We start from the raw sequence: 27,496 nt of genomic DNA, 5'->3' as shown, positions 1-27,496 counted from the left end.
AGACCAGCCATTTGCTGCCTCAACACCCAGTGAGTAGTCCCTGGTCTAACTTCCATTCCTTTCTTGGCTCCCCCTCACTCGATTCCATTAAAATCTACATGCAGCATCACCCTCTTAAGCTAGTCTCTCCCTAGTCTTTGGCTGTGAACCTTGTGAACTTTGCTGCCATTGTATTCAGTCCCAAATCCCCACCCAGTTATGGCTTTACTCCCCTGAGAGTCTCTGACTGTCCTTCAGTGTGTGTGTGTGGGGGGGGAATATATTATCTCTTTTAAACTAAATTTCCCAGAAGCTCATGCAATAAAGTTTTGATAGCTTCTCTTCTCTGACCTACAGAGAAACACATCTTCACAAGTCTGCTACATATGACGATGTCAAGGAGTTGATTCATTCTTTAAACTTATGAAAGGAGAGGGAGAGGATGGTCACCAACAAATTTGTGAGTATGAACCTCAGAAATTTTTTATAATAATTCATTTACATTGAACTTTCAGGTTAGCAAAATACTCTCCACACAATAGTGTGGAGAAAGTATCGCAAATATTTTACTCCTATTTTTTAGTTGTGGGAACTGAGGCTCAGAGTGTGAAATGATTTGCTCATTGTCACATAGCTAGCATCAGCTAGGAGTCAAATCCATGTCTTCTCACTCCATTTGAGTTAAAGCTACAGTGCACCAACTGACAGAACTATCTCCATCTCTCTAATTGGTTATGTCTGTGAGTTACTCCCTAATCATCTGGTGCTCTCAGAAGAATAGAAACTTCTTCCCCCAAACTGGAAGACTTATGTCAATCACCTTGGTAGAATATGCTTTAGGTATGGTTCTGTTCCTGTACTACCTAAGTATGGGTCTATGATCTCTAGCCATTGTTCAGTTGAATGTTTGGGTGTGACTCTTCATAATCCCATGGACCATAGCACTTCAAGCCTTTTTATCCTCCACTGTCTCCCAAAGTCTGTCCATGGTCATGTTTGTTGCTTCCATGACACTATCTTTCAATCTCATCATCTACCATTCTCTTTTCCTTTTGCCTTTAACCTTCCCCAACATCAGGATCTTTTCCAACGAGTTCTGTCTTCTCATTATGAAGCTTTAGCTTCAGTATATTTCCTTCCAATGAGTAGTCTGAATTAATTTCTTTAAGTATTGACTGATTTGATATCCTTGCTGTCCAAGGGACTCCTAAAAGTCTTCTCCAGCACCAAAACTCAAAAGCATCGATTCTTCAGTGTTCATCTTTCCTTATAGTCCAACTCTGAGTCATATATCATTACTGGAGGGGAAAAACCCATAGCTTTAATTATACGGACCTTTGTTAGCAAAGTGATATCTCTGCCTTTTAATAAGCTGTCCAGATTTACCATAGCTTTCCATTACTGTCTATTATCATGAACATTTTTCTATGAAACTTTTCCTTGATATCTCTATTTTCTTGAAGATATCTTTTGTCTTTCCTATTCTATTGTTTTCTTCTGTTTCTCTGCATTTCTCATTTAAGAAAACCTTTCCTTGCTAGTCTCTGGAATTCTGTAATCAGTTGGATATAACTTTCCCTTTCTATTTTTGCTTTCCTTCTCTCTTCAGCCATTTGCAAAGCCTCCTCAGACAGCCATTTTACTTTCTTGCTCTCCTTTTTCTTAGGAATTTTTTTTTAGGTTGCTGCCTCCTATACAATATCAGAAACCTCCATCCATAGTTCTTCAGACACTCTATCTACCAGATCTAATCACTTAAAACTATTCATCACTTCTATTTCACATTCACAAAGGATGTTATTTAGGTCATACCTATATGATCTGATGGTTTTACCTACTTTCTTCAATTTAAGTCTGAATTTTGTAATAAGAAGTTCAAGATCTGAAGCCATAGTCAGCTTCAGGTCTAGCAACTCGAAGCGATCTTCCAAACCCTGATTCTGTGATTTTTATCAATTACTATAAACAATGACATTACTGCAAATAGATACATGAAGGAATATAATGAGGTAGACAGTTTGTCTTCAGCAGCCAGATCCCCCTTTTCCTGACTATCAGTCCTATGTAGGTCTGCAACAGGCAACTAGAGCTCTTCTGCCTATATCTCCCATCATGACACATATTGAGCTAATCAGATTATTAGAACTAAGGTACTGGTTATTTAATCACAAGTTACCCCAGAAGTATTTTTCGTTCCAAATAGTAGTGTAGTACAAATGATTTTAGACTAGAGGTCAGGAGTCCCTTATAGTCACTAGATGAATAACTTCTGGCAAGTTTCTTCACTTTGTGACTCAGTTTCCTCATCTATAAAGTAGTAATAACTACCCTATCAACCTTAAAATGTTGTTGTACATTTTTTATAATCCTTAAAGTGTAATATAAGTGTAAGCTATTATTTTAAAAGAACAGAAAAGAGAGAGAAATGTTTAACACAAAGAAGCTATCTAATCTCTGATTCTGAAATGTGGTACATACATAAAATAGTTATTTGAAGGTGTTGGGGCAAGGGGTTCCTGAAGCCATGAACATGCACCAGATAGGCGACTACATACTCCACCTATGGCAACCATTTCTATAAGTCATAATTATATCTGGCTTTCAACATTTTTAGAATAAGTTATTTATTACAGAAAGTTGCTTAATGTATTCTTTAACAAGACATAAACTTCCCTAACAGTAAAATTGATCTTTTCCACAGCTCACAAAGTCCTCTTCATTTTCATTTCATTCAGAAAATAACCTCATTTTACAGCTTCTTATTTTTCCCTAAGACACATTCTCCTCAAGTATAGATTTAGGGTTTGTAATGCTCTCTAGATTTTTTGTAATGCTCTAAATACTTAACTCGGCAAAGCAAATTTAGCCATAAAAAAAAATAGGAGCTGCCAGCCTCAATTAAAAATGCATTGATAAAAGATAGTTTTGATGCAAATTTAATGATTAAAAAGATGGGCATTCAATAAAGAATCATTTGAAACATTCCTACACAAAAAATGCCAGCAGATTCTTTGTAAACACCTCAAACAACAGGTAAAAGGTAAATAAATATAACTGAAAAACAAAGTACAAATAAGGAAATAAATTATGCCTTCTCTAGACACTATTGATTTAAAAAATTACTCAAAAATGAAAGACAAAAGATTTTTTAAAAATAGGAGGAATACAATGATATTTCTTTCAAAAATAGAAAAGAAAATGAAGCTGAAAGCAAATTTTTAAAAATTTAACTTTTTTTTCTACTAACAAAAATCTATTTCTCTCCCTTCCAATCCCTCCCCAATGGAAAAACAAAACACCTGAAATAAATATGCATAGTCAAGCAAAAAAAAATCCCATATTGGTTATATTTTTTAATGTGTCATTCTAAACCCTGAATCCTTCACCTTTCTGTCAAGAGGCAGGTAGCATGCTTTGTGATCAGTCTTCTAAAATCATGGTTTGTCATTACATTGATCAGCTCTGAAATTTTTCAAAGTTGTTTGGTTTTTATATTGTTTTATTATATAAATTAGTTTTCTGGTTCTATTTACTTTACTCGGTATTGGTTCATATAAATCTTCCCAGGATAAAAGTGGAATTTAAAAAATTATAGGGAGAAGAATAAAAGAGAAACAGGCATAAAACACTGTAGAGTAAAGCACACAACTCTCCCTACAGGTGACTCAATAGCTTGTGGGACTAAATTTAAAAGGAGAGACAGAAGGGAAGCAAGGTGGTGCAATGGATAGAGCTCCAGCCTTGGAGTCAGGAGGAGCTGAGTTCAAATCCAGCCTCACATACTTGACACTTACTAGCTGTGTGACCCTGGGCAAGTCACTTAACCCAATTGCCTCACCAAAAAGGAAAAAAAGTTAGGGGGAGAGGAAGTGGAAGATGAGGAGACTAAATAATACTCCCATTGAAGGAGACAGATACTTTTAATGGAAGACCATGATCTTTCCACTTTCTCTGAGAGTTGTGCCTCCATGGAAAACATCCTACCTCAGGAGAAGAGCTCCTGGAAGAAACCAGAAGTGTGGGAGGGCAAGGACTCAAAGAGGAAATTCAACAAGAAGTGGGAAAGAACATAATTATGGGGAATGCAGATTTGGAATACAAGGAAATTTCTACCATCTACTAATACTTGTATCTTCATGGTCTTCAGTAATTGATGCTTCTAAGAGTGAGGTACAACAGAAAAAGGAGTGAGGGGGCAAGTTCTACCAAGCAATTAGACAGAAAGTGTTTAGAAGAGAGAAATCAAGCATGGTACATTTAATTGGTAATTTTAATTCCATGAGGAACACGAAGAGAATAGAAAAAAGACCAAACACCATGAAACAAAGAATAAAGGTTTAAAATAGACCCAAAAAAAGGGAATTAGTGAAAAGAAAAAGTTTTTTTTAAATTCTGTCTTATGAAAAGGGTATAGAACACCAAAAAAAAAACTAATAAAGAAACTAAGTTACAGTGTAGGACAGGAGGGGGTATCTTGAATTAACCATTTAACTAAATGGGGGGAGGAATAGCAAAGAGGGGAATAATTAGATAAGTTTAAAAGAAATCAATAAATTGAGAAAAGTGGCAGAACTAGTAAAAGATTTAACAAATGAAAGGAAGTTTGGAAGGTCAACAGAAAATAGCCTGTGGGAAATGAACAAAGCAATGTATTAATAGAGGAATGGAAACAAAAAAAATCGTAATTCAGAAAAAAGTAATATTAGAGAAACAAATGGAAAATATAAACTCATAACTATGAATGTAAATAGATTACACTCACCAGAAAGAATGAATGAATGAATGAATGAATGAATGAATGAAAGAATGAATGACAAATTCGATAAGAAAACAAAATCTCACAATCTTTTCTTTACAAGAAACACAGATCAAAAGCAGACATACACAGAATGAAATAAGAGAGGATAGAATAAAATTTATTCTGGTGAATCAAAAAACCAGACATTGCAATCATACTATTATATAACATAAAACCAAAAATTGTCAAATTAGCATAGATTTAAAAAGTAAATTATCCTATAATGAAAGGAACCATAAACAACAAACTGATATTAGTATTAAACTAATGTGCTCCAACTGCCGTGGAAACTAAACTCACAAAAGAAAAATTAACTGACTTATAAAAAAGTATGGATAGTTAAAAAAAAAAGACAAATCTATGTCAAAGCTAAATAAAATATAGAATTGAACAAATTTTTGGAGAAATTAGAACTAAATTATTCATGGCACCTTCTGAATGTAACCACTAAAGATTATACATATTGCTCATCATCTAATAAAATTTTTATAAAAACTGGATATGTATTAAGACACAGGAATATTACAAATGTTAAAGTGGTAGAAATATTTAATGCAACTTTTGTAGACCATAACACAATAAAATAATAATCAGTTCAGAGTACACAAACAAAAGATGCAGATCTAAACGGAGACAATAAAGAAATCTCAAAGAATCAGTAGATAAAAAAAATCATAGAAACAATTAATAATTATATAAAGGCAATGATATTGATAATACAACATATCCAAATTACTGAAATACAGTTAAAGCAATCTCCAGGGGAGAAATTATATCCCTTAAAATGCATATTAACAATATAGAAAAGAAAATGTTGAATAATCTGAATCTATACTTAAAAAAAACTAGAAACCCAATAAACAAAACTAAAATAATCACAAAAGAGTAGATATTGAAGATTAAGGGAGAAATGGATAAATTAGAAGAGAAAAATACTATGGAAATGAAACACAAAACTGAAAGTTGCTTCTCTGAAAAGCCTATCAAAAGGTATAAATACTTAGCCAACATATTTTTTCAAAAGAAGACAGAAAAGAAAATCAATAAAACAATAAATGGACAAGGTAAAAATCAGAATAAATAAAAAGAAATATCAGAACCTACTCTCTAGACTTATATGCTAAGAAAAGTGAGAACACAAAAGAAATAGGATACCCTCAAAAAATAGAAAATACCCAAACTAAGAAGAAACAAAATAAATATATAAAATATTCCATTCTTGAGAAAAAATAAAATTAAAATGTAAAGGAACTACCAAAGAAAAACTCTAGTCTTTATGGACATGCATAAGAATTCTATAAAACATTATAAAATAATAATTATTATGAGACATAATAATCATTATTAAAATTAATCAATAAAGAATAATTAATGCCAAGAACAAATTCTTTTCAAAAACTATGAAAGAGCATTCTATTAATCTCCTTTTGTGGGACAAATGGAATCCTAATACCTAAATGAGAGAAGGATAAATCAAAGAAGAGCTATAGATAAAATTTGTTAGTGAACATCAATTCAAAACATTTTTTTAAAAATTTTGGCAGAAAGATGACAGTACTGTATTTAAAAAATAATTCATTATGATCAAGTTGGGATAATAGCAAAGATGCAGGGATGGTTCAACATTAGATATATAATCAAAATCATATTAAAAATTAAAATGATGCAAAACCATATGGTTTTCTCATTAAGGCTAAAAAAACTTTTAGCAAATAACAAGATTTATTTTTACTAAAAACTCTGCAAAGTATGGGTATAGAGAGCTATATTTCATACCATAAAAAACATTTATTGAAAACCAAACACAAGCATCATATGTGATGAGGATATACTAGAAGCTTTCCCAATAAATACAGGAGTGAAGCTAGGATGCCCATTCTTCCCACTATTAATTGATACAGTTCTAGAAATGCTAGCAATAGCAGAGAAAGAAATCAAAGGCATAAAAATAGGCAAAGGTGAAATGAAAGTCTCCTTATTTGTTAATGATGAATTTATTTTAAAAGTGCTAATATTTAGAGAAATGCAAATTTAAATTATTTTGAACTTCTATCTCATACCTATCTGAATGGTAAAGTAAAAAAAAATTGAAAAATGACAAATTCTGGAATGTTTGTAAGAAAATATATATTAACACACTACTGATGGAGATGTGAACTGGTCCAGCTATTCTGGAAAAGCAATTTGGAACTATACAACAAAAGTTATTTAACTATACATATACTTTGACCCAGCAGTACCATTACTAGTGTTATATATACATATATATGTATATATATATATATATATATATATATATATATATACTAGATCAATAAAAGAAGAAAAGGCCCCATATATACAAAAATAATTACAGTAACTTTTTTTGAGATGACAAAGAATTAGAAAAAAGGGTGTGCCCATCAATCGGAACATGACTGAACAATGAATATGATGAAATACTATTATATTGGTAAGAAATGATGAAGGGGGTGGTTTCAAAGAAACTGAGGAACATTTATATGAATTGATTCAGAAGTGAGTAAAACCAGTAGAACAATTTGTGCAATAATATTGCACACAAACAACTTTGAAAGACAACAACTCTGATCAATGTAAAAACCAACACTGTTCCAGAGGACTCATGATGAAGCATGCTACCCAATTTCTGATAGAGAGGTAGTAGACTAAAATGCAGAATGAGACCATTTTTAGACATGTCCAATGGAGGGACTTGTCTTTTTTGTTTTATTTTATTTATTCATATATTTCTTTTTTCTAATTTTTTTTAAATTTTTAGGCAATTGAGGTTAAGTGACTTACCCAGGGTCACACACCTAGTAAGTATTTAGTCTGAGGCCTGATTTGAACTCAGGTCCTCCTGACTTCAGGAGTATATTGAATTTATTGTGGAAAAAAACATTCAGTACTGATTAAAAAATAAAGAAGCACATCATATCATAATACGAGACAATTGAAATAGAATTGAAATTAAAATAATCCACAAACCTATTGTCAATAGTTTTTGTTTTCTTCCCCCATTTCTCCAACTAACTTTAGACCAAAATTTCAACCCAGCTGAACTACTTGCCATTCCATAAACCCAACTCACTCTTTTCTGACTCTGCTAGCCTTACTGTCTGGTCTCTCTCAAACCCTATGCTCCATGTTTGCAAATAAGAATCTAACTTCCCTTCATGGCCTAGCATAGATGAGACTTTCTTTATGATGCTTTCTTGGCTATCCTTAAGTAGAAGAATTTCTTCTGTGTACCTAGAGCACTTTTCTTGTGCCACTCTTATAACACATCTCCACAATGAGGTGAATAAAGAAGATGGCAGAGTTGTTTTCATCATATGTTGAAAAACAACAAGAAAATCATTTCATAGAATGATTGCATATTTTGTTTTATGGTGCTCATGAATGGTATCAAGGTGGCAGGGAGGATGGAGTGCTGGTCCAGGAGTCAGAAAGATGCATCTTCTTGAGTTCAAATTTGGCCTCAGACACTTACTATCTATGTGACCCTGGAAAAGTCAATTAACCTTTTTGCCTCAGTTTCCTCATCTGTAAAATGAGCTGGAGAAGGAAATGTCAAACTGTTCCAATATCTTTGCTAAGAAAACCCAAATAGGGCCACAAAGAATCAGACACAACTGAACAAGAGCAACCACTACCACCATCACAACCACAAGCTCATGATGAACCTAAGCCAAGAGAACAGCATGAAGATAATTGGAGCCTTTTGCCCCCCATCTATTTCTTTTTTCTTTCTTTTTTTAGGCAATTGGGGTTAAGTGACTTGCGCAGGGTCACACAACTAGTAAGTGTCAAGTGTTTGGTCTGAGGCCACATTTGAACTCAGGTCCTTCTGACTTCAGGGCCGGTGCTCTATCCACTGCGCCACCTAGCTGCCCCACCACCATCTATTTCATAGGATGAAAAAAGCAGATAAATTCTGTTAAGTACCTGACCTGATTTCCAGGGGAAAGAGTTAGTAGCAGAATCTATTGAAGCCTGTAGTAGTCATTGCTGGAATGGTAGTGGCCAACAACAAAGGAACCTCCTACAGACAGATCTAGAAAGACATTCATCCGAGAATGGAGGCAAAGGACCTGAGGACCTGAGGACCCTACAAAGGCACTGACTCTTAAAGCCTAAGAAAGAGTTACACTAATGGGGGATGCTGTTTGCCTTCCTCTACTCCTGCAACACCCCTCCATGCAAAGATGGTGATTTTATCATTCATATCCACCAGGTATTTAATATCCTGAAATTTAGTTTATTTGTACCTAATGACTTGAACTCACTGAAAGCAGCTAAGTGATCTCACTATCTGCTTTATCTTGGTTTTCAGCTTCCTATTAGCCACTTTTATTTAGCCTTTTCAAGTCCAAAGATCATTCCCTTTGGCAGAACAAAATGAAGTAACATAAGACATAAGTAGTTCTGTCTTCTCTCTGCTGTCTATTATGAGAGTCCTAAACACACCAAACAGTAATCCTATCCCTCCTTTGATCTTGCTCATTCCCGCAATAAAGCTAACAAAATGTCTTTTTGTCATTCTTGGAATTCCTCACCTGCCTGAACTCATTCTTTTTATGGTGCCTGACACAATTCTAGTAGGAACATGCCATGGTGGGTTTTTTTTTAAATTATTCTCCCTCCTCTACTTGCTTTTTCTTTTGTTTTTCATATACCTCTTTTTAAAAATCTAAGTTGATGAATGAGTTTCTTGTGAATCTCTAATGTTGCTTTCTGATAACTCTTTCATTTCCTCCTAAAAGGTGCTGTATTTTTTTTTTGCATCTTTAGCATTTCATTTTCAGAAATTACAATCTTTCCTGGGCTCACTTTCCCTACATAATTTTAGACCTTATGCTTGTACATAGCATTTTCTCTGGGTGCTTTAAATCTCTTCTCCCAAACCCTAGGGTGAGAGTCATACTATACCCAACTTTCTTTGCCTTACTCATCATTAAAAGAGTGGTCACTTCACCCCCTACCTAAGGGTTTCTTCATTTGTGCTTCAATAATCAACTCCTTGTTCTTTAGAATCAGACCCAGAATAGCAATTATTCTCATCCATTTTTCAGTCTTTTTTGAATTACAGCCTCCAATTCATTTCAGCAAACATTTGTTAAATACCTGCTATGTGCCAGGCACCATGCTGAATTCTTGAAGTAAAAAGATGAATAACACAGTCCCTTCCCTCAAGTATATCATCACAATGTGGCATGGTAAAGGTACCTGAAGGCAGTCCCTTAGCTCATATACAGATTTTCTAAGATAAGGAAGGCTACACCAGTGTCAAGGTATTCTGTGAGTCCGCTCCCATGCAAAACTATAGCTTATGAGCCACCATTGATATCTTCACCTTTACGAAACCAAAGGACACACTTAGATCAAAGGAAAACATTAAAAGAAATAGCATAATAATAAGCATAGTAATCAAACATTTCCCCCATAAGCATGGGGCACACTCATTCACAAACATACGCACCATCTGTGGAAGGAGTGGACACATATAAGGAACACTCATGTGAAAACACACGCATAGGTAACATGTGTGACAAGGACACATGTGTGCAAGGATAACTCACATGCCAATTCACAAGGCTGCCTATATCTTCTGATGATGTCAAGTTGTTCCTTTCTGGCCATATACGACATGGAGCCTCACTAGATATGTATTCTCCCTCTGGATGCATGGTTGTTACTAGATTTGTAATCTTTCTGGACATTGCTCCCTACTGGTCTCTCATGGCTGCTTCTCCACATCACCTCACTGGGCTGGTGGTTACTATTGGCCATAGCTCCACTGGGCAAATGATTAAGTAGCTTCTCTCTGCTTCCAGTCTCTGGCTTCAACTGGAGTAACTAGCTGAAGTGCCTTGCCATCTCTGTAGAAAGAGTGCTCTCTTTCATATAAAGCTTAACAGCATTCTCCCCTGTACTCTCTTAGAGAAAAAGACAGAAAACTTCAATACCCACAGTCATCACCCTAGGAATAACTTTCTTAGCTTTTTTTTTCCTTCAAGGAGTGATGCCTATTTCTTTTATGTACTTGACTAGAGCAAGCTTGTTCTGCCCCCATAAGGAGAGCCTTTTCTTCAGGTCACAAGATCTTTAGAAGACAATACAGTGACATTTTCAGCTAAGTAGGCTAGATTCTATTTCTTGAAACATCATTTCTGGGGCTCAGTTTTCTATCCTATGCCCCTTTCTATTAAAGAGTTAACAATTTCTTCTGGAACCAAATTTAATTCCCAGTTGGGGATTTTGTATCATCAAACTCATTTGAGGGAAGCTTTGCTATAGAAAACCCACAAAGATGTCTGGTTCTGATCCCCTGCAGATCTTTGGGGACTAAACTTTGCTTTGCAACACTTCCACAAAATAATCCAAGCCTTCACCAGAAAAAAAAAAAAAAGTAATCCCAGGGGCAAGGTTATTGTGTCTCCTACCTACCCAGATTCTTGGCCTTTCAGGCTTTGAACTCATCTTTATCCAATGTAACAGGAGGAATATGTACACAAATAAATATGCTACAAAGTAGGCTGTGATAGCGGCAAAAGGAGATAACAGAGAAGAAAATTTGAGGAAGTTAACATCACTTCCAATAGGGGAATCACGGAGGCTTCAGGTATTATGCCTGATCCAGACCATGAAGGGAGAGAATGATTTCAAAAGGCAAAGATGAGGAGGGGATTTGCCCCAAGCATGATGTCCTACACAGAGGTGGGAAAGAGTGGGCCAAGGTCAGGGGAACTCCTAGCTGTCCACTGCCTCTGGAATAAATAATAATGCTTGGCACTCTTCATCTCTCTTTAGTGCTAGAGATAGCAAATTCTGTAATCTTTTTTTTTTGGCATAACAACTTAAAGAGGCCAATGTTTGCTGATGGACAGCTTTCTGCAGAGCACTGATTATTCATCACTCATCAAGCATTTATTAAGCACCTACTATATGCCTTAATGTTAAATAAAATTGGGAAGGTTAAGAGAGAGATTTCTTGACCAGCATTCACTGGGAATCTAATAATTCAGTCATGTCACAAAAGTGCATGCTAACAGAATCTTGTGTAAAAGTCAAAAAGAAATTGAATCACTGATCAAAACTTACCCTCCCAAAAACTGCCCAGAATTTGCCACTTTGACATTCCCTTCTTACTGGCCATAAGGAAGGGTAAAGAATAACCCATCAACAAAATTAAAGAAATCTAGAAGAGCAAGGGAGCACAGTGGAAGAGGGGCTTTTGTTCTTGTTGCAAGAGAGCTTTTATATTGTAGAGGTAATCTGGAAATGTTTTTTAATGCAAAAACAAAATACATCAATAAAACCTTTAATATTAAGGGAAAATAAACCCTCTGGAAGAAAGTTATTCAAAAATGGCTTTATTATTGTTTTGAAATACTCTGCCAAAAACAATTCTACTATTTCAGTTACTAATCACTTTATTTTATAACCTACCTCCCAAATCACACAACCAAAATTAGTGGACTGTAATATTCCACTTTTAGATATTAATATAAAGGGTGATATTTCTTGCAATGCTGTGACTTTCTTAGTGTTATTACTGTGGATGTATGCCTCTCAGTAAATGGATGTCAGTAGAAAGCTCATATACCTGAGCCCTTCTACGGATGGAGAAATGAAATGAAAGCTAGTAAAAGGCAATGGAATTGAACTGAAAATGATAGTAATGAAAAGACATGAAGACAAACAGCATTTCGGCAATCACATTATGCTCTGCAGAAAGCTGTCCATCAGCAAACACTGGTCTCTTTAAGTTGTCATGCAAAAAAAAATGATTACAACGTTTACCATCTCTAGCACTGAAGAGAGATGAAAAGTGCCAAGCATCATTTCTTTATTATTATCATTTGCCATGGATTCAAATACTATTGGGAGGGAGCAGGGATTATTAAACAAAAGATTCTGTTCTGTTTTCCTACAGAGTAAAAATTAATACATGTCCTTGAAGAAAAAAAAATAGAACCCAGGTAGAAAGTTGGACTGGGGATTGGCAGGGGTATTGGGGCGGGGGGTGGGGACAGTGATTTGAAAGGCCTCACAAGGATAAACAAGGAGAAAAGGAAAAATCTTACTGGCTGATATGGTAGTATATTTCCTGTGGATGCTATCTTGGGTGGCCTTTTTTTCATTAGCCAGTGCTTTATTAACTATTGTGACCTACCTCATGATTCAACATGCTACTGATACTTAAGTTTCTACCTATAGTAGTGAGGATAAGTGATGGATCAAGCCAATATGATTATTGTTATCATCATTGGTTATCATTATTAGTATTTATTATATGCTGTAACTCCAAGTATCACCACTATTCTGTAAAATGCCTTTCCTAAGTAGAAGAAACATTTGTATTAAGGATAGTAAGTATTTTTGCCCCTGGCTGTTTATCCACTATGTCAAACTACCTCTCTTGCTTCTAGATGATTTTCACATGTTTGCTAATATATATTTCACTGCTAAACTTGAAAAGTTACCTACACCTGATGTCTCAAGTTCATGCCACCCTCTCCCCTACCCCCACCACTAATTTTTAATCTGCTTCCACCTCAACCTAAAATTACTCCCTCAGAAGTCATCTAAAAACCTTCTAATTGCCAAATCCAGGTGCCTTCTTAAAGTTCTCATATTCCTTAACATCTCTGAAGCACTCAAAACTGTTTCCTACCAGCTTCTTGTCTCCTTTCTTAGAATCAAGATCACCACACTCTTCTAGTTTTTCCCTTACCTCAATAACTATTCTTCTGCACCTAAATTTACTTTTTTAACACAAAGTTCAGAACAAATAAAGGTTGGCAATTTATGGTAAAGATAGCAAAAAGGGAGGAGGGCTTTTTAAATCTACATTGCCAAAAGAGAAGATTACAGAAGAGAAAGGGTTGCTTTGAATAGCAATTGGGGCAATAATAACACATGATGGAAAGTAGTCTGGATTGGGAATAAGAAGATCTAGTATTTAATTTTGACTTAGCCGTTTACTAACTATGGGTCTGTTGCCGAAAATAGCCGCCAGCCCAAGCCCTTATGGTTTATGGTTTCGATTTTGATGGCTTAGAATGAGTGTAAATAGCAATCATTTTCTGTTCTGGCAAAAATCTTTGAGGATCTTCCCCTCCCAGATTGATAATTGTGAATTAGGTTTTACCTTGTCTCACTTCTTGCTATCCTTTAGTCTCTGAATGGGTGTTGCCTCAGACAAATTGAAGCCTGGGAAATGTCCTTGATTTAGAAAGGCCAAGGCTATCTGGTGCATCCTGGGCCATCACCAGCCACCTTGACTTTTTTCTTGCCACTGGACTTTGATAACAGATGGAGAGAGTAAGGATGACTTTGCACAACTCTGCCCCACATAAATCCAATTCATGCTTAAGTCAAGACATCACCCTTCAAGAACGAAAGAACAATAGCATGAGTCTTAACTTTTCTAAGGGCATTGGTTGAATAAATCTGCTTCACTTTTTCTCTTCTTTCTCTCTCTCACCCCCCCCCATTTATGTGTATGTCTGTCTATGAATATACATTTGTAAAAAATTAGAGTCTAAATTCAGAGATATTGCAGAAAAGGCAAAGGAAGGGAGATAAGGAAAAAATTATGAAATCCATATCTTTTCTTTCCAATGTACAGTATTTTTGCTGTCAGAAACGGTTAAGGAAAATGTCACATGTAACATGTAAGTATGCAGTGAACCCTCCTTAGAAAGCATTTGCTTCTATTTACCAGCTCCAAACAAGACCGGGATAGTAAATTCTATTAATAACACTAAGTATAGATTTTTAAAATATTATATATATATACACATATATACACACATACATATTGCAAAATTCAAGGTTAAATATTTTACCACATAAAAGTTCTCATCTGGGAATGAAAAAAGAAATTTGATTACAAGTCAAAAGGGTTAACTGCTCTGCCAAAGGTCACAGAAATAGCTACCTCACTTCTTCAATCCTTCACTCCTATATTCATTGTTTGATTCAATTTTAGCATGTCACCCCAGTGGTTCTCAAATCCATAAATTGCTCCTCCCAATACTTTTGTCTTGAGCCTAGCTAGAAAAGAAAGCTATTAAAAAGTACATGACTGGGATAACCAGATCAGAGCTATAATAAGAATAAGGATGCCTCGACTTTGTCTCAGGCAGGAGAACTTAGAGAGTGGTAACTAGCCTTTGTAGAGGCTTCTTCCTTTGCTTAATCCATGATTCTGGTATCAGCAGTAGCCACTACTGATCTCATCATACCTTTCTTTCCCTACCATGCTACCAGTAAACTTTTGGTCCCTCCCCCTGGCCTTTATATTTTCAGCATAGTAAAACCAGTGTGTATTTCCACCCCCTTTAAATTGAAAACTGTGTTCAACCTCAACTTAACCTCAATGAAGTTCTTTATATCAGATGGTTGGCAACAGTTCTATCTCCCTCTTATCCCCATCCACATGACATTTTGAATATGCTTAAAACACTATGTAAATGATAGCAGTTATTATCATCATTATTGTATCATACCAAGTTTCAAAAGAATTTTTTTTCTTACAAGTGACTTTTTTAAAAATTGTTATTAGCTCACTTCTTTCAACGTTCATTTTACATTTGTAACTGTGTCCTCAATTTCCTCCTTGGCTGTACTTGTTTTGAAACTGGTGTCTAGTCACCATACCCAGGAGGCACTAATTAAGGTCTCAAGATCATTAAACTGTATCTATGAAACTCTGATCATCCAATAGTTTTATGAGCCCACCATTATCGTTCCTATCAATCAGCAAGCCTTTTTGAAGCACCCACTATTGCCAGGAACAGTTCCAGGCAAGGGAATAAAAAGACAAAAATATTAATAGTCCCTGCCCAAAGGACTTAAAGACCTTCTGTTGGAATAGTTTTCATTAATCCCCTTGGAAAAATACTGAGTTAGGCTCAGGAGACTTTCTATCTTTTCTCCCAGGTATTTGGTTTGTTATTTTTGTTGTTGAGTCATTTCACTCATATCTGACTTTCCATGACGCCACTTGGGATTTTCTTGGCAAAGACACTAGAGTGGTTGGCCTTTACTTCTTCAGCCCATTTTACAGTTGAGGAAACTGGGGTAAACAGGGTCACACCACTAGTAAGTGTGTAAAGTCAAATTTGAACTCTGGTCCTCCTGACTCCAGGTCAGGCATTCCATCTGCTCTGCCACCTAGTGGTCCCAGATAATTTGGTTAGTTCCCCTTTTATTCAGAAACTCCTCAAACACTGAATTTGGGGCTTCTATAACTTAGCAACTTAGCTTCAGTTAGACAAGTTCTTCTGATCGAGCTTTATCCTCTTGATTACAAGGGAAAGATACAATGGTGAAATGCACAGTAAGATTTTTTTGCTTTTGCATTTATGAAAGATGAGATTTTATACATCTATATATAAATAAAATACTACTCCATATTCTATCCTTCGAAGATTATTTTAAGGACACCTTCCTCTATGTTTTCTTATATTTATTAACCCAGCTTTTACCTTAGTCTGTGCTTCAATTTAGAGAGTTCTGACTACCTTTTGTAATGAGAAGGCTTCTTCACCTGCCCACCTTCAAATGCTAGTAATCCACCTCTTGATGAACAGGATGAGACTTGAAAATGTATAAATCAGCTGCAGCAACCACAATATGGATGTCACTTATCAGTCATAACAAAAATCAAGGTTAATCACAATTTGGTCTTAGGAATTTTGCTTGAGGACTCTGTGCTTGCTTGAAGCAGTGCATGTCAATAAAAATGAAATGTTTATGGATGAAAGCTGTAAAAGTCTGTGGCAGCTGCCAGCCAAAAGAAGGCACTATCCCAGTACTATTTAAATACTGCTTATTCATCTCAAAAGCAACAAAAATAAGCAGTTTTGATGCAAATTCTGTGAGACTTCTTAGCTCTCAAACAAATTCTAAAGTAGAAATTATACAGTCCGAAATCTTCTGAGACCTTCTGGGTAGCCTTGTCGGACAGTCTAGAAATGGAGTTAAGGTACGGATGGTAGTTCCTCAAGAACTCAATGTGTTGATACTTTTATGTTTCATTAGCTGTGACCCAGGGATTCTTAAGTTGGGATACATAAACTTTTAATTTTTTATAGTTGCATTTTGATGTAACTTGTTGCCTTTATAATCTTATTTATTTTATTTAGTATATTTGAAAACATTCAGAGATGGGGTGAAAAGATTTCACCAGAAGCCACAGTGGTCCATGACATACAAAAAGTGAAGAATCCTTGCTTTCTTTGCCTTTATGCAAAGTCCTCACCTGGGGACTTTATGCCAGTTCTCACCAGGGGAAGCCTCATTTCTAGTTAAACCCCACTAATGAACATCTTTACCCTGCTGTAGAACTACAGAGTGTTACTTGTAGAAAGCTGCAAAGCAGAACAGAATTCACTGATTCAAATTCCTGGGACATAACTTATGTTTAGTCCTTATCGCTACTCAACAACTCTGCCACTCTAAATGAATTCCTTATTTAATTGTTCAAGTTCCTTTCTAAGCGTTTAGAGATGAAATGGACAGGATTTGATAATTAATTGAAAATTAGAAGTTCCAAATTTTGTCTTGCTTCCTTTTACATCTTCCATATCCCCATTTCCCAGAAGTAGAATTGGTGAATGAGCGTTTTATTTCGCTGAGACAAGATTGAGACCACCTAACATAAACTGCCTTACTTCAGACCCTTTGTTTCTCAAACTTTCACAATGTTACCACTATCTCTCTCACCCTTTTGTTGTTGTTGTTCATTTGTTTCAGTCACGTCCGATTCTTTGTGACCCCATTTGGGGTTTTCTTGGCAAAGACTCTGCAGTGATTTGCCATTTCCTTCTTCAGTGGATCACCTTTTTTATTTTTAATTTGGTCAGAGTTCTACACCATGACCTGTCTGTCTTAAAGCTTACAGTTTCATTGACCTACATAAGTCCCTCTGTCACAACAAGGCAGTGATCTACTTTTAATTTTTTTTTTTTGCAAACAAGGGTTGAGTCACTTATCTAGGGTCACAAGGTAAGTGTCTGAGGCTGGGTTTGAACTCAGGTCTTTCTGTCTACAGGACCAGCACTCTATCCACTTTACCACCTAGCTATCCCAATCCCCACATTAGCCATTTCCAAAACAAAAATATGCCTCAATCTGCATTCTGAGTCTGTCACCTCTAAAAGTGGATAGCATATTTCATCACAAGTCCTCTGGAACTGTGGTTGGTTCTTTGATATTGATCAGAGTTCCTGAGGCTTTCAAAGATGTTCATCTTTACAGTATGGTAGTCAAAATCCACCTTTCCAGCAAACTGCCTAGGGCTCTCCACATTAAGGGCTGTGAGTTTCTCAATTCTAAAACTCCTTTGATCTCCCATGCAAATGAGTGGAAGGGAGAAAAGCAAAGGAACAAAACAAAGCTCAGAAGTCAGTTCTTTTGCCTTTCTAAATAGAGGCACGTGACCGGCAAAAATTCCAGGGGTTTACCAATCATTACTTTTGGTACACATTTGTTTGGTAAACTGGAATCTCTCTTCTTTTTTAATCTAGTTCCCTAACTATTTTGTGGAGTACTACGTAGCTGTAATGATGACCATTCTGTAATATGTTTTAAAACCTGGAAATTCAAGGCCACCTTCATCAGTCCTTTATTTCAGCATGTCTATTGATATTCTTGCCTGTTTGTTTTTCCATATAAATTCAATTACGATTTGATCTAATTCTATGAAGAAATCTTTCAGGACATTGATTGCTATTACATTAAATATGTAAATTAATTTTGAGAGTATTGTCATTTTACCTTACTAATCTGAGCTATTTAGGAACATTAAATATCCCTCTAATTATTTACATCCTTTCTTATAGTTTCATAGTTGTCATTGTAGTTTCATAGTTTTCCATATAAAAGTCATCTGTATTTCTAGTTAGGTTAATTCCTAAATATGCAAAATATTTACAAAGTAATTTCACGAGGTAAAGCAGTGTCAACTGGAGGGATCCATTTAGGTCTCATTAAGGAGGTTGCAATTGATTTGAAACTTGAAGGAAGCTAGGGATTCTCTGGGGTAGAACTAAGGAAGGAGTTCATTCTAGACTTGGGAGATAGTGGTTGTAAAGGTGTAGAAATGGAAAATGGAATGTCCGTAGGCAGGGGTGTGTTATTAATGTTTACAACTGGTTTTCTGAGGAGAAATGGACACACAATGCACTTGTTTAATCTCTGTTACTAGCATTTTCTCATCATTTTCTTGTCTATACAAGAAATAAAACAAGACATCAAGCCCTGATTTATAGTGTTTGCTGGTTTCCAATATATTAATACACACACTAAAATTAAAACAATCAGCTTTGTAGCTGATTTGAACTGGTTCTAGCACACTTGTGTTACAGGTTACGGTAAGTAAGTCCATTTAGTTAGAATGTAGAGTGCAAGAAAGTGAGTATTATATAATAAACCTGAAAAGATAGACTGAAGACAGATCAGAGGCATTTCTATATTTTTTTTCCCTAAAGGCAAGAGGAAGTAACTAAAACTTCTCGAGCAGAAGAGTGCCATAGTCAGACCTGTGCTTTAGGAATATCGATTTGACGACTGAGTGTAAGATGCTTTGGAAAGGAGAGAAAAGGGAAGACAAAGGTCCAAATAGGGATTTTTTGCAGTAGCCCAAACCAAAGACATTTTTTTCTTTTTTTAATACAAATTTATTTATTTTTTAGTTTTCAACATTTACTTCCACAAGATTTTGAGTTCCAAATTTTCACCCGATCTCGCCCTCCCCACCCCAAGATGCATGCATTCTGAATATCCCTTCCTCTAGTCTGCCTCCCTTTTATCTCTCCCCCACTTCTCTTATCCCTTCCCCTTTATTTCCTATAGGGCAGGATAGACTTCTGTACCCCATTTCCTGTATTTTATTCCCAGTTGCATGTGAAACTTTTTTTAAACATGTTTTTAAAACTTTGGTTCCAAATTTTCTCCCTTCCTCCCTCCCACCCAGCTCATTGAAAAGCAAGCAACTCCATATAGGTTATATATGTGCAGTTATGCAAAACACTTCATAGTAGACATTTGTGAAAAACGAACTCTATTTCCCTTAATCCTATCCTGCCCCCCCATTTATTCTATTCTTTCTTTTGACCCTGTCCCTCCTCAGAAGTGCTTGCTTCTGATTACCCCTTCCCCTGTTCTCCCTCCCCTCTATCATCTTCTTGCTCTCTTGTCCCCTTCCCCCCCTATTATCCTGTAGGGTAAGACAGACTTCCATACCCAACTGAGTATGTATGTTATTCCCTCCTTAAGTCAAATCCTATGAGAATAAGATTCATTCATTCCCTCTCACCTTCCCCTGTTTCTCCTCCACTGTAAGAACCTTTTCTTTTCTGTTTTTTTGTGTGAGACAGTTCTACATCTCTCTTTCTTCTTCTTCTCCTTCACCCTCTCTCATCCCTTAATTTTATTCTCCAAATATGACCCCTTAACCTTCAACTCACCCTGTGCCCTCTATCTATCTATCTATCTATCTATCTATCTATCTATCTATCTATCTATCTGTCTATATACACATACATATATTTTCCCCCTCCAACTAACCTAATACTGACAAAGTTCTCATGAGTTACAAATATCATCTTTCCATTCAGGAATATAAACAGTCCAACCTTAATAAGTCTCTTACGATTTCTCTTTCCTGTTTACCTCTTCATGTTCCACTTGAGTCTTATATTTGAAAGTCAAATTTTCTATTCAGCTCTGGTCTTTTCATCAAGAATGCTTGAAAATCCTCTATTTCACTGAATGACCATTTTTTCCCCTGAAGGATTATACTCAGTTTTGCTGGGTAGGTGATTTTTGGTTGTAATCCTATCTCCTTTGCCCTCCAGAATATTATATTCCATGCCCTGTGGTCCCTTAATGTAGAATCTGCTAAATCTTGTGTTATCCTGATTTTTTTTCCATAATACTTGAATTGTTTCCTTCTGGCAGCTTGTAATATTTTCTCCTTGACCTGAGAATTCTGGAATTTGGCTACAATATTCCTAGGAGTTTTCCTTTGGGGATCTCTTTCAGGAGATCTGTGGATTCTTTCAATTTCTATTTTGCCCTCAGTGACTTGCTTGAGCTCTCCCCCAAGCCCCTCCAAATACCCATAAAATGGCTCTAAGCAAATTCTAAAGCAGCAGAACCCACAAAAAGACAGAGTGAAGCAAATTTCCAGGCCAAGGCAATCTGGATGATTGATCAGAAAGGTATATTGCACTAGGCTGGGAGCGGCTTGCAGTGCAGCGTGGGCACACAGGCCACAGCAAACCTGGAGCAGGCCTCAGAGGACTGAATTGTGGGCAGCTGTGGCAAATTCCAGACTTCTCAACTCATGAACACCAAAGACAACTTAGAAGGTCAGTGGGAAAAGTCTGTTTCTGCAGTGAGAGAGGAGCTAGGTCTCAAAGCCCGGTCCAGAACGCAGGGCACAGAGCAGAGAGCGCTGGTGCCAGGGCGGTGGCTGCGTCCCGAGTTTCCAGGCCACAGACTGAGGGGGAATCAAGTGGTTGATCAGAGGGGGATAGTAGGGATCTATTTGCCAGTGCTGAGGCAGGAATCTCTTGCTTTGCCCATGTTTGGATCTGGGTCACGGTTCTGGGCAGTGGTGCTGGGGTGAAGAGGAATGCTGGCATGGTGGAGCTTGTAGTGGCTGTGAAGAAGAAACCTTTCTCACAGTTCCAGGACAGAAAAGAGTGCTTGTGATCACTAATAGACCAGAGCCCAGGACAGAAAAAGAGTAAACACCTTGCCCCTTATCATACCACCTTACAAGAGCTGAAAATTTACAGGCCCCTGCAAGTATCTCTGAAAACAGCTGCATACCCCCAAAGCTTGGGACAATACATTCTCCACGTTGGAAGCAGACTCTTACCTTAACAAAGAGTTTAAAACTCAAGTAATTGGCCGGGATCATGAGCAAGCCATGCAAAAAGAGTCAGACTATATTATCTTACTTTGGTGACAAAGAAGATTAAAAACATATAACCAGAAGACAATAAAGTCAAAGCTCCTACATCCAAAGCCTCTAAGAAAAATATGAATTAGTCCCAGGCCTTGGAGGAGCTCAAAAGGGATTTTGAGAAGCAAGTAAGAGAAGTAGAGGGAAAACTGGGAAGAGAAATGAGAGTGATGCAAGAAAATCATGAAAAACAAGTCAACAAGGAGACCCAAAAAAATACTGAAGAAAATAACACCTTAAAAAATAGCCTAACCCAAATGGCAAAAGAGGTCCAAAAAGCCAATGAGGAGAAGAATACCCTAAAAAGAAAAATTGGCTGAATGGAAAAGGAAGTCCAAAAGATTACTGAAGAAAATACTTCCTTAAAAATTAGAATAGAGCAATTGGAAGACAGTGACTTTATGAGAAATCAAGACACTATAAAACAAATCCAAAAGAATGAAAAAATAGAAGACAACGTGAAATATCTCACTGGAAAAACACCTGACCTGGAAAATAGATCCAGGAGAGAGAATTTTAAAATTATTGGAATATCTGAAAGCCATGATCAAAAAAAGAGCCTAGACATCATCTTTCAAGGAAATTATCAAGGAAAACTGCCCTGATATTTTAGAACCAAAGACATTTTAAAAATTGAACTGCCGGGTTGTAAAATCAACCCCATTGAAATGATTCATTCTCTCTTATATTAATAACCAACTGATATGAGGGGGGGATCCAGGGTTTTTATTTTTTTTTTCCTATTTCCTTATTCAAAGTCCAGCTTCTCAAGGGCATTTCTGACCCTGCCCAAAGAACTTCCCCCAATCCAGACCATTTTATCCAGGTGGAATTCTTACCCCCACCATTGTTCATGGTTCATTGACTGGATGGAGGATAGATCCTTTTGTATAGATTGCCCTGAGGCAGGAGTGGTCTGGCTTGAGATGAGTCTTTCTCCATGAGTGACATGGTCAAAGTCACTTACTCAGCCCCTCATTAGAATAGGCCCAACTCCTATTCTCTCATTAATTGTTAACCTATTGATTTCTATCTTTCAGGAACACCCACTCTCCTAAGGGTATAAAAGTGTTCAGTGGTCCCCAAGGTTCGTCTATGGTTGCTGAGAATGCCTCTGACCACCTTTAATTAATTATCCACTAGCTATAATTAATAATATGATCATTAATTGCTTAGAAATTATGTTCCTTGGGACTTTTCATTTGTCATGCCATATTTGTAGATTTACCAATAATATATGTAACATGGCAATTATTTTTTCTTATAAGATTTGGAAAAAAATCACCTGTCATCAGTATGGGGCATGTAGATTTTTTGCAAGATAATTCTTTAATGATTTGCCTAATTTCTTTCATCAAGATTGGTCTGTTGAAAGGGTTGTTTTCTTGTTGTGTCAGTTTGGGCAATTTATATGTTTTACATAATCATCATTTCATTTAAACTCTGTGATGTGTTAGAATATGACTGGGTTCATATTCTTGATGTATTTTGTATTTGTGTGATCAAAGCTACAAATTTATATTGTCTAATCACAACTGGGTCTTCAATGGATTCTTTATCCCACTCTCCAAAACAGAGGATCCAAATCTCCTTTTCCCTCCTTAAGTCTCTTACACTATGCCCTCACAGCTGAGGATCTTGCATCATACTTTACTGAGAAATAGGGTCCATTTGTCATAAGCACCCTCTTCTCCTCTATATCTCACAAGTCGTTGATAACATTCTCCATTCTGTCCTTTACTTCTGTCTCTGATGAAGAGGTGACCCTTCTCACCAAAGCCAACACCTCTACCTTGATCCTATCCTTCCTATATTCTCTAACAGATTACCCCTCAATTATCCCCAACCCTCTCTAATCTTCAATCTTATCTACTATCTTCTACTCCAGCTTATAGCTCTCTTTTGTTTTGCAGCTATGCTGCTAGAAAAAATTGTCTAAACGTCTTGGCTTTGCTTCCTCTCTTTTTGCCCATTTCTCAACCTTTTCAATTTGATTTGCAACTTCGTCACTCAATTGAAAATAGTTCCCACCAAAATTTCCTTTTCTCCCTTCCTGGCCCTATTCCTGACTTTCTGGAGTTAAGAATCATACCTCTACTGGTCTTAACCTATAACTTTCCTCAGTGCATGGGGCCTCCTCATCCTGGAACATCCCACCAATCCTGCAGCCTGCTCCATGGAACATCTCTCCACAAGGCCTACCTGTTTTTCCCAGTTGTGAGCTCTTCCTGTTGCATCCATTTTATGAAGGGGCCCAAACTAGCCTGCCTTCATTCCCTTCTGAACTCAGTACTGACTTTCTGGACTTCAAAGTAATGCCTCCTTCCCAGCCACTTTTCAGCTCCTTTTTGCGTCTTGTCTTCCTTGATTAGTATCTAAACTTCTGGAGAGCAGAGACTGCTATCACAGAGTATAGCAAGTAATCAGTGCTTGTTTCTTTTATCCTTTTCTTCTCTCCTATAAATATAGGCCTCAATAAGAGAAATTTGCCTCAAAGAGTTGCTTTGACTGCATCTTATAGATTTTTATATTTTGCATTATTATTGTCTTTTTAAAAATATTTTTAGCACTTTTCAGATTCCTTCTTTAAACACAGTCATTGTTTAGGATAAGAATAAGAAAAGGACCTATAGTTTCACTGGGACAGGTAGCCCTTGAGTAAGAAAACTCCTACCAATTCAGGTCAGCACTTTTTCTCAAACATACAGTCTTACAGAGTTGTCTAGAGCACTGAAAACTGGAGTGACTCATGGTCAGTGAGTGAGTCAGTAAGTGTTTCAGAGACAGATTCTTTCTCTATCATTGTTTAAGAAATTGGGTCAGGGTTTTTTTGGTTTGGTTGTTTTTTTGCGGTTCTATAACTTTTGCTCATTAATGACATTTTCCTGATATTACTGTACATTGGTCTGAAAAAATAGAATTTATTATTTTTGCTACTTTAAATATGCCTATTTCTTTTTTGGCATGAAATATGTTCAGGCAGTATATTAACGGGCTTCAGATTTTGATTGATTTTGTAATTTTTTTCTTTTAATTGGAGAAACCAGAGCTGCAAGTGACTATTTTGATTTTTTCCTAATATTTCATTCTTATTTTTCTTTAGCCTGGCAGAAGCAAAATACAACTTACTTTTCTATAGTTCAATTATAAAAATTAGTTAGTGAAACAAGGTATGTACATAGTAATTCATATACTTGCCTGAAGTTTAACCTTTTATTATAAATAGAAGCTTTGTCTTTGGGATTGCTGGCTGACACATTTTATGCATCCTCACCTTTTTGTTATAACTATTTCTCAACTGTTTAAAATGCTTTTTAAAAGTAATTGAATGTAGATGCAAATATGTTTTCTTTGCTTTTTGGGGGTAATCATAATACACATTTTGAACACAGACTTTTCTATTAGAGTTAGAAAATATGATCTATCTTATTCATAGATAGATAGATAGATAGATAGATAGATAGATAGATAGATAGATAGATAGATAGATAGATAGCAATGTGTTTGTATAAGTGAAAGAGGAAAGAAATGTTTTTATTCAAGATAAAATGTTTGCAAACTAGGGTCATCCATAAGAAGAGAGCACCATGGATTTCCCAAACTAGAGGCTCATGGAAAAGTCTTTTATACCCTTAGGAGGGAAGGGAGAGGAGGCAGCAGGAGGCACCAAAGCCTGATCACAAGAAAGGCCTGGTCATGAGGTAGCAAGGCCTGGTCATGAGATCCTAGCCACCTCCAGCAATCCAAGCAAGCCAAACTACTTATTCTGGCTGTTCTGCTATCCACGTCATGAATTCCAATGGAGGGTGGCAAGGACATCAAAGGCCTAGATCCAGCTTGAGCCAAGTTTCCCCACAAGGCAAGATTTCAGGATGGGACTTATGGTCTGACCCAGTTCAACCTAATAGAAACTATCTTGCTGGATATGCTACTGACATTCTGACATTGCTAGGGTCATTTAGGGAGTACCAGATGAAATTACATTTGGTATTAACAATTTCTGTCCTTATATTAACAATTATATTACCAATTATATTAACAATGTTCTGTCATTAAGGTAGTATTTGTGTATTCACTATAAATAGTAATATATTTGAAGTATATTATTATTTTGCTGTCTATCATATTGTCTCTACTCCTTGCTTGATTCTCTTTACTTGTATATTTTGTTGATAAAATATTTCAACTCTTGTTTGTCTTTTAAGTTCTTTTGTTTTAAAACAATGTAGTCATATTTACAGGATATGCAATCTGGATGTTTAATCCTGCTTTTTAAGATATTTTTGTTCAGCTTTGAATTTTTTCCTTTATTGTTTTCAAAAATTCAATGTTACTCTAATTAGATTTTTAATGTAATTTCTTTTATTTCTTCCCAATACTTTGTAATTTTGTAGTTACTCTATAATTATATGCCTTGGTAAATCAAAGAAGAAATTTCTGCATATCGGAGTCTTGTTTATTTTCTATTCTTAAGATATATTGCCTAATCTTGCCACTCTGAATATAGTTCTCTAATTAGACCCTTAAAAAAATGTTTAACTTTTATATCTTCTGGGATCCTAATTAGCCTAATATTTGTGTTTCTTGCTCTCTTCTCTAATTCTATTCCTGAACCTACATAGCCATTAATTGCTTTTTGTTTTCAAATTTTGTATCTTGGGGTTTTTTTCCTTTAATTTGTCATTGATTGGTCATTGTTCTCCTTCATTTGCTCTTTTGTGTGTTACCTCCATTCATTAGTTTACACCTTGGATATCATTTTTCAATTCATCTACTTGTTCCATCATCTCTTCCTCTGTGTGTATGTTTGTGTTTGTGTTATGTATGTGCTTCTGAATTAAAGCCTTCTTTTAATTCTTTAAACATAGTTGTCTAATTCATCTGGTGGTATTTGTTCCATCCTATGCACTGATTCTTCAACTTGAACTTCATCACATCACACCTAGACTGCTGAAACATCCTTATGGTTGGTCTCCCTGTCTCTCCCATCTGCCTTCCATTCAGTTACCAAAGTGTTCTTCCTAAAGCATGTCTAACCCTACCCATAAACTCCAGAGACTACCTCCTCAACTAAATAGAAAATCCTATTTGACTTTTAAAGCCCTTCACAACCTGGCTTCTTCATACCTTTCCAATCATCTTAAGTTTTACTCCCCTCCACATACTGGTATATGCAGTAACACTGGTTCCCTTGCTGTTCCTTGCACAAGACTCTCCCTCTCCCCACACCATGCATATGTACATGATGCCTGGGCTGCTTTCCCTCCTCATTTCTGCCTCCTGACTTCCCTGGTTTCCTTCAAGTCTTAGCTAAAATCCTAACTTCTGTAAGAAGCCTTTTTTTAAGCCTCTCTTAATACTAGTGCCTGGCCCTTTGAAATTAACCCCAATTTATTGTGAATATATCTTGTTTTTATTATAGAGTTGTTTGCATTTGGTCTCCCATATTAGACTGTGAGACCCTTAAAGGCACAAATGTTTTATTTTTTGGTTTATTTTTCCCCCAGTGCTTAGCATAATGCCTGGTTCTTAGAAAGCACTCAATAATTGTTTGTTGATTTTATCTCAAGTATTTCAATCAATCAATAAACACTTATTAAGTGCCTCCTATGTCTCATTAACTAGGTGGTGCAGTGGATAGAGTGAAGGGTTCAGAGTTAGGAAGACTCATCTTCCTAAATTCAAATCTGGCCTCAGACACTTATTAGCTGTGTGACCCTGAGCAA

The sequence above is a fragment of the Phascolarctos cinereus genome, unplaced genomic scaffold (genome assembly GCF_003287225.1).
Source record: "Phascolarctos cinereus isolate Bilbo 61053 unplaced genomic scaffold, phaCin_HiC Scaffold_5;HRSCAF=322, whole genome shotgun sequence".
In the NCBI taxonomy this organism is placed as follows: domain Eukaryota; kingdom Metazoa; phylum Chordata; class Mammalia; order Diprotodontia; family Phascolarctidae; genus Phascolarctos; species Phascolarctos cinereus.
This window is presented reverse-complemented; position numbering follows the sequence as displayed.